A 13,563-nucleotide genomic window follows, 5' to 3' on the forward strand; every position below is an offset into this window, starting at 1 on the left:
CTGTCAGGTAGGACGCAATCCAAGCGTGGGCCGCGCAGGAGATGCCCAACTCGGAGAGGGTGGAGAGGAGGATCTGATGGTTCACAGTATCGAAGGCAGCCGATAGGTCTAGAAGGATGAGAGCAGAGGAGAGAGAGTTAGCTTTAGCAGTGCGGAGCGCCTCCGTGATACAGAGAAGAGCAGTCTCAGTTGAATGACTAGTCTTGAAACCTGACTGATTTGGATCAAGAAGGTCATTCTGAGAGAGATAGCGGGAGAGCTGGCCAAGGACGGCACGTTCAAGAGTTTTGGAGAGAAAAGAAAGAAGGGATACTGGTCTGTAGTTGTTGACATCGGAGGGATCGAGTGTAGGTTTTTTTCAGAAGGGTGCAACTCTCGCTCTCTTGAAGACGGAAGGGACGTAGCCAGCGGTCAGGGATGAGTTGATGAGCGAGGTGAGGTAAGGGAGAAGGTCTCCGGAAATGGTCTGGAGAAGAGAGGAGGGGATAGGGTCAAGCGGGCAGGTTGTTGGGCGGCCGGCCGTCACAAGACGCGAGATTTCATCTGGAGAGAGAGGGGAGAAAGAGGTCAGAGCACAGGGTAGGGCAGTGTGAGCAGAACCAGCGGTGCCGTTTGACTTAGCAAACGAGGATCGGATGTCGTCGACCTTCTTTTCAAAATGGTTGACGAAGTCATCTGCAGAGAGGGGAGGAGGGGGAGGGGGAGGAGGATTCAGGAGGGAGGAGAAGGTGGCAAAGAGCTTCCTAGGGTTAGAGGCAGATGCTTGGAATTTAGAGTGGTAGAAAATGGCTTTAGCAGCAGAGACAGAGGAGGAAAATGTAGAGAGGAGGGAGTGAAAGGATGCCAGGTCCGCAGGGAGGCGAGTTTTCCTCCATTTCCGCTCGGCTGCCCGGAGCCCTGTTCTGTGAGCTCGCAATGAGTCATCGAGCCACGGGGCGGGAGGGAGGACCGAGCCGGCCTGGAGGATAGGGGACATAGAGAGTCAAAGGATGCAGAAAGGGAGGAGAGGAGGGTTGAGGAGGCAGAATCAGGAGATAGGTTGGAGAAGGTTTGAGCAGAGGGAAGAGATGATAGGATGGAAGAGGAGAGAGTAGCGGGGGAGAGAGAGCGAAGGTTGGGACGGCGCGATACCATCCGAGTAGGGGCAGTGTGGGAGGTGTTGGATGAGAGCGAGAGGGAAAAGGATACAAGGTAGTGGTCGGAGACTTGGAGGGGAGTTGCAATGAGGTTAGTGGAAGAACAGCATCTAGTAAAGATGAGGTCGTACCTTAAGGGAAGAATTCGGCAGTACCTGTATGGTTAGTGAGAAAGTCCATATTGCAAATGTACGGTCCCTTACTAGACGTCCGAAATCGTTTGTAAAATTCGCGGACGGCGTCGGGCCGAGCGGCAGGGCCGGACCTACCAGGAAGTCATCAAATGAACGTTGTCGGACATTCGGTTTCCGTTTACAAAAATAATAAGATTTATGTCATTTTTCCCATGTCCCGGAAATTCCCACAAGAGGGCATAAGCAATCATATGGCTATTGCTACAAAACATCACGATTCACGACGGGGCCTTATCTCGAAAACTGAAAATATTTAGAAGCCGAAACTCGGTGAGCGTAGGGGCGGCATAATGGGCAGTTGGCCCCGAACAAGATGGCGTCTAGGCCTCAACGGTTTTTGAGTTATGGCCATTTATCTGGGATTAAAGGTCCAAAATGAAAATAGAGAAATTATTTTTCCACTTCACGTCAAAGTCAAGGAGCCTCCGGTGTCAATAAAAAAGAACCAGCCATTTATCTATCGTCATTTAAGAGAAATCGTACAACGACACCTTGGTGATGTTCACGGATAGGTGTTTTTTTTTCAACGGTTACAGATCCAGTTGCAGGTTGTTCTTACGAATCTTTTTAAAGTGTGCTGCGGAGCTCTGCGAGATTTCTGTGATTTTCTATGATTTTCTGAAATAACACACACTCACTAAACCCTCCGTAAATAACTCAGTTCTTAACGTAAAGACTTAAAACTCGGGATTCTGTAAAGGCATACCCCAATCATGATATGAGTTTATTTATAGCTTCCTGTGCCAACCGGAAGTGCCTTTAATGGTGTCACAGTGGCAGTTTCCATGGGTTAAAAAGGTCAGATCTTTTCAAAACTTCATATGTGTGACTAGGTAACCCTCATGAACTGTAAATCAGTCATTTCTCCCAGCAGATGTCAAAGAAAAGCTCTCACACGCACACACAGCAAGGATGGAGTGAAAAAGTGCGGTTCTTAAAGACACAGAGAGCAGGCAATGGCATAAACATAATGTCTAGGCCGTGCCGAGTTCAACGAGATATCCCGCTTGACCGTAGCTCGCTCGGTCTGAGCGCAGCGACCATTAGAAAAGTAGGCCCAAAATGAAGCCTGCCCCACAACGTCATTTGCTTTTGGGTGACAGTGAGAGAACCGTTAGGGTGAGAAGCACAATTCGACCTCAGGTATGTTCCTAAGGTCCTTCCGATCCGTGCAAGCCTAACGTTGACAGTGTGGCATTAACCCTTAATAGTTAAAAGATGGTGTTTACTTCAAAAAGTTTGCATTGATTTCTCTCCCCATAGGAATACATTGCCTTTACCCCTAAATTCAACCTGAAGTCTATATGGGTTATGAATGCCGTATGAACCTGTCTTTGGTAACAGTCCATCAGGCCAGTATGAGGTCTACCTGTGTTGATTCTAAGCTTCCTGGACCAACCGGAAGTGGTTAAAATCACCCTAAAAGTGTTTTTCCATTACCTGCCTGCAGTTTGATAGACATAGTGCATTCAACCCTGTGTAAATCAGTCAATTCTTAACGTAAGGACTTAAAACTCAGGATTCTGTAAAAGCATAGCCCAGTGAGGATATGTGTTGACTTATAGCTTCCTGTGACAACCGGAAGTGCCTTAATTGGTGTCTCAGGGGCTGTTTCGAGGGGTTAAAAAAGTCAGATCTGTCCAAAACTTCATATGTGTGATTAGGCAACCCCCATGAACTGTAAATCAGTCATTTTTCCCATAAAATTTCAAAGGAAAACTAAATCACACAGACACACAACTTGGAAGGAGGGACGTATTGGGGGTTGTAGAGACAGACAGTGCCTCCAATAGTTAGCTTTGTTCGAGCTAAAAAGAACCGTCAGACCTAGAGTTCCGAAACTTTAGAAACCTGTTCTAGACCTCGGGTCGATAGTGCGTGGTGAGTTAGGTGGCTCTAGAAGGTTCTCGGACCGAGAAATAGCCTCGTACATTTGCAATGATTTCAATTCATTTTGACCATTACGAAAATGGCGACATTTAGAAAAGTCTCAGAGACACAAGACTAGGTGCATTGGAACCGGCTCGGCCCATAGAGACGGACCCCAACGTTTCGGTCCGATAGCTCATTCAAGGACCCCATAGCAAGGCATGGAAAAAGTGGATTTTCAGCACCAATTAGGGTTTTACTCGGGCACCGAAGGACCTATCGAGCCGAAACTCGGGATTCGGGGTCGCCTCACATAGGCCTTCACATAATGTCTGACCTGGACCCGCAGCTAGAACGTAACTATGTGTTTTACGTTTTTATTATGTTTTAAACTAATGGCGCTGTGAATTATGGGCCTGCTCTGACATATGTGATAGTTGGCTTCTAAATGAGTTGGAAAAAGTGGGTTTGGTGTCAATTGGTATCAGTTTGGTGTCAGAATGACATCTAATTGACTGGTGGACACTGACTTGCTAGTTGACTTTTGTACATTAGCAATATGTTTAAACGGAGAGGGACCATCACCAAAATGGCATTCTGAAATCAACACAAAAAATGGCATCACCATAGTCTCCAGGCTGTGCAGAGTTCAACGAGACGCCCCGCTTGACCGTAGCTCGCTCTGAGTGCAGCGACCTTGAAAAAAAGAAGGCGCAAAAGGAAGCCTGGCCCTCAATGTCATTTGCTTTTGGGTGACAGTGAGAGAACCGTTAGGGTGAGAAGCACAATTCGACCTCAGGTACGTTCCTAAGGTCCTTCCGATCCGTGCAAGCCTAACCTTGACCGTGTGGCATTAACCCTTAATAGTTAAAAGAAGGTGTTTACTTCAAAGAGTTTGCATTGACTTCTCTCCCCATAGGAATACATTGCCTTTACCCCTAAATTCAACCTGAAGTCTATATGGGTTATGAATGCCGTATGAACCTGTCTTTGGTAACAGTCCATCAGGCCAGTATGAGGTCTACCTGTGTTGATTCTAAGCTTCCTGGACCAACCGGAAGTGGTTAAAATCACCCTAAAAGTGTTTTTCCATTACCTGCCTGCAGTTTGATAGACATAGTGCATTCAACCCTGTGTAAATCAGTCAATTCTTAACGTAAGGACTTAAAACTCAGGATTCTGTAAAAGCATAGCCCAGTGAGGATATATGTTGACTTATAGCTTCCTGTGACAACCGGAAGTGCCTTAATTGGTGTCTCAGGGGCTGTTTCGAGGGGTTAAAAAAGTCAGATCTTTTCAAAACTTCATATGTGTGACTAGGTAACCCTCATGAACTGTAAATCAGTCATCTCTCCCAACAGATGTCAAAGAAAAGCTCTCACACGCACACACAGCAAGGATGGAGTGAAAAAGTGTTTTCTCAAAGACACAGAGAGCAGGCAATGGCATAAACATAATGTCTAGGCCGTGCCGAGTTCAACGAGATATCCCGCTTGACCGTAGCTCGCTCGGTCTGAGCGCAGCGACCATTAGAAAAGTAGGCCCAAAATGAAGCCTGCCCCACAACGTCATTTGCTTTTGGGTGACAGTGAGAGAACCGTTAGGGTGAGAAGCACAATTCGACCTCAGGTACGTTCCTAAGGTCCTTCCGATCCGTGCAAGCCTAACCTTGACCGTGTGGCATTAACCCTTAATAGTTAAAAGAAGGTGTTTACTTCAAATAGTTTGCATTGATTTCTCTCCCCATAGGAATACATTGCCTGCACCCCTAAATTCAACCTGAAGTCTATATGGGTTATGAATGCCGTATGAACCTGTCTTTGGTAACAGTCCATCAGGCCAGTATGAGGTCTACCTGTGTTGATTCTAGGCTTCCTGGACCAACCGGAAGTGGTTAAAATCACCCTAAAAGTGTTTTTCCATTACCTGCCTGCAGTTTGATAGACATAGTGCATTCAACCCTGTGTAAATCAGTCAATTCTTAACGTAAGGACTTAAAACTCAGGATTCTGTAAGTTTCTATGTCAATCAAGACATGGGTTTACTTATAGCTTCCTGTGCCAACCGGAAGTGCCTTTAATGATGTCACAGTGGCAGTTTCCAAGGGTTAAAAAGGTCAGATCTTTTCAAAACTTCATATGTGTGACTAGGTAACCCTCATGAACTGTAAATCAGTCATTTCTCCCAACAGATGTCAAAGAAAAGCTCTCACACGCACACACAGCAAGGCTGGAGTGAAAAAGTGCGGTTCTCAAAGACACAGAGAGCAGGCAATGGCATAAACATAATCTCTAGGCCGTGCCGAGTTCAACGAGATATCCCGCTTGACCGTAGCTCGCTCGGTCTGAGCGCAGCGACCATTAGAAAAGTAGGCCCAAAATGAAGCCTGCCCCACAACGTCATTTGCTTTTGGGTGACAGTGAGAGAACCGTTAGGGTGAGAAGCACAATTCGACCTCAGGTACGTTCCTAAGGTCCTTCCGATCCGTGCAAGCCTAACGTTGACCGTGTGGCATTAACCCTTAATAGTTAAAAGAAGGTGTTTACTTCAAATAGTTTGCATTGACTTCTCTCCCCATAGGAATACATTGCCTGCACCCCTAAATTCAACCTGAAGTCTATATGGGTTATGAATGCCGTATGAACCTGTCTTTGATAACAGTCCATCAGGCCAGTATGAGGTCTACCTGTGTTGATTCTAGGCTTCCTGGACCAACCGGAAGTGGTTAAAATCACCCTAAAAGTGTTTTTCCATTACCTGCCTGCAGTTTGATAGACATAGTGCATTCAACCCTGTGTAAATCAGTCAATTCTTAACGTAAGGACTTAAAACACAGGATTCTGTAAAAGCATAGCCCAGTGAGGATATGTGTTGACTTATAGCTTCCTGTGCCAACCGGAAGTGCCTTAATTGGTGTCTCAGGGGCTGTTTCGAGGGGTTAAAAAGTCAGATCTGTCCAAAACTTCATATGTGTGATTAGGCAACCCCCATGAACTGTAAATCAGTCATTTTTCCCATAAAATTTCAAAGGAAAACTAAATCACACAGACACACAACTTGGAAGGAGGGACGTATTGGGGGTTGTAGAGACAGACAGTGCCTCCAATAGTTAGCTTTGTTCGAGCTAAAAAGAACCGTCAGACCTAGAGTTCCGAAACTTTAGAAACCTGTTCTAGACCTCGGGTCGATAGTGCGTGGTGAGTTAGGTGGCTCTAGAAGGTTCTCGGACCGAGAAATAGCCTCGTACATTTGCAATGATTTCAATTCATTTTGACCATTACGAAAATGGCGACATTTAGAAAAGTCTCAGAGACACAAGACTAGGTGCATTGGAACCGGCTCGGCCCATAGAGACGGACCCCAACGTTTCGGTCCGATAGCTCATTCAAGGACCCCATAGCAAGGCATGGAAAAAGTGGATTTTCAGCACCAATTAGGGTTTTACTCGGGCACCGAAGGACCTATCGAGCCGAAACTCGGGATTCGGGGTCGCCTCACATAGGCCTTCACATAATGTCTGACCTGGACCCGCAGCTAGAACGTAACTATGTGTTTTACGTTTTTATTATGTTTTAAACTAAAGGCGCTGTGAATTATGGGCCTGCTCTGACATATATGATAGTTGGCTTCTAAATGAGTTGGAAAAAGTGGGTTTGGTGTCAATTGGTATCAGTTTGGTGTCAAAATGACATCTAATTGACTGATGGACACTGACTTGCTAGTTGACTTTTGTACATTAGCAATATGTTTAAACGGAGAGGGACCATCACCAAAAGTGACATTCTGAAATCAACCCTAACGAGCCATGGAGATGAACCAGAATCACTGCCCAGCTATCCCGAGTTCATCGGGCCAGTCAATTTCACATTCCTGCAGGATTTTTATAGCATGACAAATTCGTGATGGTACCTGCCCATTGAACCATATTGCAAATGCACAGTGACTTTGCAAAAGTGAGAAAACATAAACAAATGGACATGATGAAATCAACACAACAGTGATGGAAATGTACAACTATCACTGCTCAGCCATCCTGTGTTCATCAGACCAGTCAATTTTGCATTTTTGAGCATGTCAAATTTCATATGGTAAATGCACATTGAAACATATTGCAAATGCGCGCGCACTTGCAATATGATTCTATAGTGTAAAAACATCACCTAATGGACATGATGAAATCAACACAACGAGTGATGGAAATGTACAACTATCACTGCTCGGCCATCCTGTGTCCATCAGACCAGTCAATTTTGCATTTTTGAGCATGTCAAATTTCATATGGTAAATGCACATTGAAACATATTGCAAATGCGCGCGCACTTGCAATATGATTCTATAGTGTAAAAACATCACCTAATGGACATGATGAAATCAACACAACGAGTGATGGAAATGTACAACTATCACTGCTCGGCCATCCTGTGTCCATCAGACCAGTCAATTTTGCATTTTTGAGCATGTCAAATTTCATATGGTAAATGCACATTGAAACATATTGCAAATGCGCGCGCACTTGCAATATGATTCTATAGTGTAAAAACATCACCTAATGGACATGATGAAATCAACACAACGAGTGATGGAAATGTACAACTATCACTGCCCGGCCATCCTGTGTTCCCATCAGACCAGTCATTTATCATTTTGACCGCAAATGCATTTACAACCATATTTTAATTTTTGGGTTACCAGTTGCACAACAATGCACGTGCATTTGCAATATGATTCTATAGTGAAAAAACATCACCTAATGGACATGATGAAATCAACACAACAAGTGATGGAAATGTACAACTATCACTGCTCGGCCATCCTGTGTTCCCATCAGACCAGTCAATTTCACATTCCTGCAGGATTTTTATAGCATGACAAATTTCATGATGGTACCTGCCCATTGAACCATATTGCAAATGCACACAGGACTTTGCAAAAGTGAAAAAACATAAACAAATGGACATGATGAAATCAACACAACAGGTGATGGAAATGTACAACTATCACTGCTCAGCCATCCTGTGTTCATCAGACCAGTCAATTTTGCATTTTTGAGCATGTCAAATTTCATATGGTAAATGCACATTGAAACATATTGCAAATGCGCGCGCACTTGCAATATGATTCTATAGTGAAAAAACATCACCTAATGGACATGATGAAATCAACACAACGAGTGATGGAAATGTACAACTATCACTGCTCGGCCATCCTGTGTCCATCAGACCAGTCAATTTTGCATTTTTGAGCATGTCAAATTTCATATGGTAAATGCACATTGAAACATATTGCAAATGCGCGCGCACTTGCAATATGATTCTATAGTGTAAAAACATCACCTAATGGACATGATGAAATCAACACAACGAGTGATGGAAATGTACAACTATCACTGCCCGGCCATCCTGTGTTCCCATAGCGAGCATTAATATCAGAATGACCGGTAAATGCATTTACAACCATATTTTAATTTTTGGGTTACCAGTTGCACAACAATGCACGTGCATTTGCAATATGATTCTATAGTGAAAAAACATCACCTAATGGACATGATGAAATCAACACAACAAGTGATGGAAATGTACAACTATCACTGCTCGGCCATCCTGTGTTCATCAGACCAGTCAATTTCACATTCCTGCAGGATTTTTATAGCATGACAAATTCGTGATGGTACCTGCCCATTGAACCATATTGCAAATGCACAGTGACTTTGCAAAAGTGAGAAAACATAAACAAATGGACATGATGAAATCAACACAACAGGTGATGGAAATGTACAACTATCACTGCTCAGCCATCCTGTGTTCATCAGACCAGTCAATTTTGCATTTTTGAGCATGTCAAATTTCATATGGTAAATGCACATTGAAACATATTGCAAATGCGCGCGCACTTGCAATATGATTCTATAGTGAAAAAACATCACCTAATGGACATGATGAAATCAACACAACGAGTGATGGAAATGTACAACTATCACTGCTCGGCCATCCTGTGTCCATCAGACCAGTCAATTTTGCATTTTTGAGCATGTCAAATTTCATATGGTAAATGCACATTGAAACATATTGCAAATGCGCGCGCACTTGCAATATGATTCTATAGTGTAAAAACATCACCTAATGGACATGATGAAATCAACACAACGAGTGATGGAAATGTACAACTATCACTGCCCGGCCATCCTGTGTTCCCATAGCGAGCATTAATATCAGAATGACCGGTAAATGCATTTACAACCATATTTTAATTTTTGGGTTACCAGTTGCACAACAATGCACGTGCATTTGCAATATGATTCTATAGTGAAAAAACATCACCTAATGGACATGATGAAATCAACACAACAAGTGATGGAAATGTACAACTATCACTGCTCGGCCATCCTGTGTTCATCAGACCAGTCAATTTCACATTCCTGCAGGATTTTTATAGCATGACAAATTCGTGATGGTACCTGCCCATTGAACCATATTGCAAATGCACAGTGACTTTGCAAAAGTGAGAAAACATAAACAAATGGACATGATGAAATCAACACAACAGGTGATGGAAATGTACAACTATCACTGCTCAGCCATCCTGTGTTCATCAGACCAGTCAATTTTGCATTTTTGAGCATGTCAAATTTCATATGGTAAATGCACATTGAAACATATTGCAAATGCGCGCGCACTTGCAATATGATTCTATAGTGAAAAAACATCACCTAATGGACATGATGAAATCAACACAACGAGTGATGGAAATGTACAACTATCACTGCTCGGCCATCCTGTGTCCATCAGACCAGTCAATTTTGCATTTTTGAGCATGTCAAATTTCATATGGTAAATGCACATTGAAACATATTGCAAATGCGCGCACTTGCAATATGATTCTATAGTGAAAAAACATCACCTAATGGACATGATGAAATCAACACAACAAGTGATGGAAATGTACAACTATCACTGCCCGGCCATCCTGTGTTCCCAGACCAGTCAATATCAGAATGACCTGCAAATGCATTTTTAAGCATGACAAATTTTTGGTACCAGTGCACAACATTGAACCATTTGCAAATGCATGATTCTATAGTGAAAAACATCACCTAATGGACATGATGAAATCAACACAACAGGTGATGGAAATGTACAACTATCACTGCTCAGCCATCCTGTGTTCATCAGACCAGTCAATTTTGCATTTTTTTTAGCATGTCAAATTTCATATGGTAAATGCACATTGAAACATATTGCAAATGCGCGCGCACTTGCAATATGATTCTATAGTGAAAAACATCACCTAATGGACATGATGAAATCAACACAACAGTGATGGAAATGTACAACTATCACTGCTCGGCCATCCTGTGTCCATCAGACCAGTCAATTTTGCATTTTTGAGCATGTCAAATTTCATATGGTAAATGCACATTGAAACATATTGCAAATGCGCGCGCACTTGCAATATGATTCTATAGTGTAAAAACATCACCTAATGGACATGATGAAATCAACACAACGAGTGATGGAAATGTACAACTATCACTGCCCGGCCATCCTGTGTTCCCATAGACCAGCATTAATATCAGAATGACCGGTAAATGCATTTACAACCATATTTTAAATTTTGGGTTACCAGTTGCACAACAATGCACGTGCATTTGCAATATGATTCTATAGTGAAAAACATCACCTAATGGACATGATGAAATCAACACAACAAGTGATGGAAATGTACAACTATCACTGCTCGGCCATCCTGTGTTCATCAGACCAGTCAATTTCACATTCCTGCAGGATTTTTATAGCATGACAAATTTCATGATGGTACCTGCCCATTGAACCATATTGCAAATGCACAGTGACTTTGCAAAATTCTATAGTGAGAAAACATAAACAAATGGACATGATGAAATCAACACAACAGGTGATGGAAATGTACAACTATCACTGCTCAGCCATCCTGTGTTCATCAGACCAGTCAATTTTGCATTTTTGAGCATGTCAAATTTCATATGGTAAATGCACATTGAAACATATTGCAAATGCGCGCACTTGCAATATGATTCTATAGTGAAAAAACATCACCTAATGGACATGATGAAATCAACACAACGAGTGATGGAAATGTACAACTATCACTGCTCGGCCATCCTGTGTCCATCAGACCAGTCAATTTTGCATTTTTGAGCATGTCAAATTTCATATGGTAAATGCACATTGAAACATATTGCAAATGCGCGCGCACTTGCAATATGATTCTATAGTGTAAAAACATCACCTAATGGACATGATGAAATCAACACAACGAGTGATGGAAATGTACAACTATCACTGCCCGGCCATCCTGTGTTCCCATAGCCAGCATTAATATCAGAATGACCGGTAAATGCATTTACAACCATATTTTTATTTTTGGGTTACCAGTTGCACAACAATGCACGTGCATTTGCAATATGATTCTATAGTGTAAAAACATCACCTAATGGAGATGATGAAATCAACACAACGAGTGATGGAAATGTACAACTATCACTGCTCGGCCATCCTGTGTTCATCAGACCAGTCAATTTTGCATTTTTGAGCAAGGTCAAATTTCATATGGTAAATGCACATTGAAACATATTGCAAATGCACGTGCACTTGCAATATGATTATATAGTGAAAAAACATCACAAAATGGACATGATGAAGTCAACACAACGAGTGATGGAAAGGAACAACTATCACTGCCCGGCCATCCCGAGTTCATCAGGCCAGTCAATTTTGCATTTCTGCAGGATTTTTGAGCATGTCAAATTTCTTACGTCATTTGGCCCACAAAAAAATCCTTATGCACAATTTAAAAAAATATATAAAAAAATATGATAATAAAATTGGACAAAAGTATATTCATACAGTTCTTACACATGTGTAATTGACAAAAAAATTGAAAGAATTTCAAAACGGTCCAGAAAGCACTTTTTAAGGGTGTGTGAAGTTTTTACAAAATTTTGACATTTTTGACTTTTGACTTTTGACTTCCTATGAAATCATATTGGAATTGGACAAAACATATTCCTTATGCGCATGTAAAAAAAAAAAAAAAATTATGATAATAAAATTGGACAAAAGTATATTCATACAGTTCTTACACATGTGTAATTGACAAAAAATCGAAAGAATTTCGAAAAACGGTCCAGAAAGCACTTTTTATGGGTGTGTGAAGTTTTTACAAAATTTTGACATTTTTGACTTTTGACTTTTGACTTCCTATGAAATCATATTGGAATTGGACAAAACATATTCCTTATGCGCATGTAAAAAAAAAAAAAAAATTATGATAATAAAATTGGACAAAAGTATATTCATACAGTTCTTACACATGTGTAATTGACAAAAAATCGAAAGAATTTCGAAAAACGGTCCAGAAAGCACTTTTTATGGGTGTGTGAAGTTTTTACAAAATTTTGACATTTTTGACTTTTGACTTTTGACTTCCTATGAAATCATATTGGAATTGGACAAAACATATTCCTTATGCGCATATAAAAAAAAAAAAAAAAAATTATGATAATAAAATTGGACAAAAGTATATTCATACAGTTCTTACACATGTGTAATTGACAAAAAAATCGAAAGAATTTCGAAAAACGGTCCAGAAAGCACTTTTTAAGGGGTGATAAGTTTTTGAAAAAAGTTCATTTTTTCAAAATTTTACTTTTGGACATTAATTTGGGTTACATATCCAATATGAAAAACCCCGGTGGAGCGCATTTGCCCCCTGTTGAATTTTTAAAGTGTTACAACTGGCAATTACCATATGGCATTTGCAATACACTTTGGATGAATCAACGCCGAATTGGGTGGTATTGGCCAATGTGTATATGGTTTGTCCGATGCCAATGACATGCCATTCATTTTTGTCCAATACAGGGGAAGGTATCAAGCTCATTGATGAACTCTCCAAGGGAACCTGGAGGGCGATAAATGATAAGGATGTTAAGCTTGAAAGGGCTGATAACTGTGACAGCATGGAATTCAAAGGAGGCGATAGACAGATGGGTAAGGGGAAAAGAGAGAATGACCACTTGGGAGAGATGAGGATCCCGGTGCCACCACCCCGCTGACCAGAAGCTCTCGGGGTGTGCGAGAACACGTGGGCGGACGAAGAGAGAGCAGTAGGAGTAGCAGTGTTGTCTGTGGTGATCCATGTTTCCGTCAGTGCCAAGAAGTCGAGGGACTGGAGGGAGGCATAGGCTGAGATGAACTCTGCCTTGTTGGCCGCAGATCGGCAGTTCCAGAGGTTACCGGAGACCTGGAACTCCACGTGGGTCGTGCGCGCTGGGACCACCAGATTAGGGTGGCGCGGCCACGCGGTGTGGAGCGTTTGTATGGTCT

Source organism: Oncorhynchus keta, chromosome 11, assembly GCF_023373465.1.
Source record: "Oncorhynchus keta strain PuntledgeMale-10-30-2019 chromosome 11, Oket_V2, whole genome shotgun sequence".
NCBI lineage: Eukaryota > Metazoa > Chordata > Actinopteri > Salmoniformes > Salmonidae > Oncorhynchus > Oncorhynchus keta.